The 3,477-nt window shown below is 39.7% G+C and overlaps 1 non-coding gene across 1 annotated transcript; it reads left to right on the top strand.

The window, feature by feature from the left end:
- The first annotated feature begins 2,903 nt into the window (after nt 1-2,903).
- On the top strand, nt 2,904-2,975 carry Trnae-cuc. Its single transcript has one exon. It is a non-coding gene; the product is annotated as a tRNA-Glu (tRNA).
- Nucleotides 2,976-3,477: the final 502 nt, after the last annotated feature.

Genomic DNA, 3,477 nt, shown 5'->3' with positions numbered 1-3,477 from the left:
AATTGCCTATGGTCGGAAAGTTTCCTTCGTTTGATAGGGTGTTAATAATCCTTATTTAAGCCAAGCGCTACCTGCTGGCAGGGTACTCTGCTTCGTGCAAGTAGCATCGTATCGGAACTCATAGCCTCGCACCAAGGTGGCCTCACACGGCGGCAGTCGGAACCAGAATGAAGTCACAAGGGCTTATCCCAGCATTTATTCTTACCCGTCGCGTTTTCGCGCGCTCAAAAATTTTCACTTTTAATTTAATCGCGAAAAATAGATATCGTCATTTAAAAATCTAAAATCGTGAAATATGTACTCCAGGAGTAATAATTTTCCATTTAGGCAATAAAAATAGGAAACCACCCTATTGTGCAGCGTTCATTTGGGATATAATCAAAAGAGTTGTTGGAAATTTTTGACTTAATAGCATGAATTTGGAAGTATAATACGTTAGTATGCGTAACGTTTTTACGACCGTCTGGTGTGCTCGCTGGACTCTTCTTGCATGCTATATGCTGGTGATCGATCACTCCCGGCCAAACACCCTAGAGGTGGCTCGCAGGTAGATTTAGATGTTGTTTTGTTGATTTTTATTGCCTCAATAAATCGTCAATTTTCTTGTTTTGAAATTTTAAGAGAAGGCTACCAAAGAATCCGATACGTAGCACAGCGCTTAATGGCGTGGAAACGTGGACGCCTTGGAAGGAAGACGAGAAGAGTGGAAAAATGTGGGTGTGGAATTAAATGAAGATAACGAAGAGGAGATAGAGGACGGAAGGTCGAAGGGACGGAATACTCCGGCTGGACCGATCTCTTCTCTTGACTTTTAATCGTTTTAAAATCTTCGATGCTATTACCTTTAAATTTTCCGGGAAAGAAGTTAGACTCTTTCGACATTCGCCAATAATTCAAATTAGAAAATTTTACCTCCGCATTTTCTCATGATATATTACGAATAAATACATTGTACGACCGATCTAGAGAGAGAGAGGGTGTTGTATTTTCTTAAGCTTGTCCCAGAGTAAATTCAACTATTTAGGCAGCACATTAGAGGAAAGCGGATACAGTAGGGACATCAGGAAGGTAATTGCATTAGCAAAGGAGGCGTTCATGAACAGGATGAGAGTTTCCAAGAGGTTCACAACGTAAGAGTTAAAGAAAAGGTTAGTGAAAAGTTTGATCTGGAGTGTAGCTCTTTAGGGTGCGAAAACGTGGACACTTAGGAAGGAGGACAAGATAAGACTGTAGGCATTCGTGATGTGGGAATGGCGAATAATGGAGAAGGTGAAATGGACCGAGAGGAGGAAGAACGACGGAGTCCTGGATATGGTGGGTGAGAAGAGGTAGCTTTTAGATGAGATACGGAGGAGACAGAAGTTATGGATGGATCGAGAAATCAGTGGGTGAGGGATGTTGAAAACAGTGTTAGGAGGTAGAATGTTGAGTAAACGAGAGAGAGAGAGGAAGGAAGAGAATAGTATTTTTTAGATAGAATGAAAGGGGTAAGGCTTCATTGTGAATTGAAGAGGGAGGTGCCTGAATAAAAGGGAGGTTCTCAAAATGCTTACTAAGTACTCCATGGAAACCTACCTTAATCGGTAGAATACTATGATGATAATAATCCTGGAGTAATAGGTAGTCGTGAAAATTCTACAGATTCAGGATCGTGGAGCCAGTTTCTTTTCCATCTCACTTTCCAAGTATTTTTGTTTAGGGTGTTATAAGGCTTCTCTCGAGTTTGAACTCAATTTCCGTCTTTCAGTTGACAAACGCGCTATTTAGTAAGCACTGCAATGAATTATAAGTGGTGGAGATGAAATATTAAATATCTTTTTACTTCAACTCATATGCATTCATTCATATCGGTAGAAAACGGCAGGCAACAGTATTTTCAAGTGATGTAAGTATTGTTAGTAGTAACCAGCTAAATACCTCTAAGTCATATTATTTTACGTATTTTTGTCATGTGAAACCATTGACATGAAAACTATATGCAGGACCAGGATCCTAGATTCAAGGAAATCACGGCGCGGAAGCGGTTTACGATATCAGTGGTGTAATTAGCCAGATTCATTCATAAAATTTTCTCCCTTTACTATCCTCGTTTAGTTTTCTTTAGAAAGGCTCCGTAATTCAGAATGATTTCTATCAAAATGCTGTCACTGTTTTCGGCACTTTTGTTGCAGTTCTCTGTGAGGAGAATAATCCCATTTTTATCCCAATAATTTTTCGGTTCTTCCTTCCCCTTTTTGACTTTCCTGGCTGTCATAATTTGTCTGTATAGGAATTCTTCATCCACCACAAATCGCCTTCCAAAAACTAGCCTAATTGACTTGAATACACCTACGTCATCCTTGCTATAAAACAGTAACAGAAAATGATGAAGAACATTGAAAATAACACACGGACTCAAATCAGGGATTGTAAGGGAACCAAAAGAAGAGAAAGAGACTAATCTAAATGTAGCAAACCTTGCTCTGCGTTCAGGGAAATATTTATATGAAAAACTTCGTTAGAGCATCCTAGTTCTTCTTTCTCCTTAGATGTCACAGATTTGCGTTTACTTTGGCCATGTTAAGCAAATGATTTGCAACTAAATTAAGTGAAAAGTTCTGACGCACCTCCTCGTAAGTTTAGAAGAATCTTTTGATCGATCCCTCTTTGTCTCTGGGGAAAGATATAAGTAGAACAAACGGATTACAAAGCTTGCACTTCATTGTAATTGGCTGCGTGGATATACGATTCATTTAGAGTAGATGAGGTAACAGATTCACGCCCTAATGATTATTCGGTTCAGAAATAAGGAAGTTGATCGAGAGGATTATGAAGTTATCATTCTATGAGCATGAGCTGAGTCATAATGCAAAGCACTTATCTGCCATTACTTAGGTTGATAAGCTGAAACCGAAGATGTAAACTCCCGTATTGTCTAGTGGTTAGGATACCCGGCTCTCACCCGGGAGGCCCGGGTTCGATTCCCGGTACGGGAAATCTTTTTGCCGGCCTCGGTGGCGGCGGGGTAACGTCCTCGCCTGCCAAACAAGAGGTCGCGGGTTCGAGTCCCGCCTGGGTAGGTTTCCCCCTGTCCAGGGCATGGTTGTTCGTGTGCGTTTAATTATTAAATTTGTTGAATACCCCGATGTAAAATGGCCAACATGAGCTGTATTCGGTGGTTTGGGAATAAAATAAAATAAAAAAAATAAAATAAAAAAAATAAATAAAAATGTAGTGGTATTGAAGTGGAGTGAATTAACTCGAAAGAAGCATTACTTGTTGAGGCTTCGGAATTGATAAAGCTGAAAACTAGGAGTGCCGAGTATTGCCATTGGAGACGATGGTGTAAGTATGTTTATGTGTACTGCATTGCTGTGCGAAATTATGCGAAAGGCATTCGTTAAATGGAGGGAAGGGAAATGTTTACAATTAATTGAAAGGTATTCTCAATTATTAACGATGAAGCAATATATTGAGATATTTTTAATTTTAGGGAGA

Source organism: Ischnura elegans, chromosome 7, assembly GCF_921293095.1.
Source record: "Ischnura elegans chromosome 7, ioIscEleg1.1, whole genome shotgun sequence".
Lineage (NCBI taxonomy): Eukaryota > Metazoa > Arthropoda > Insecta > Odonata > Coenagrionidae > Ischnura > Ischnura elegans.
This window is presented reverse-complemented; position numbering and strand designations above follow the sequence as displayed.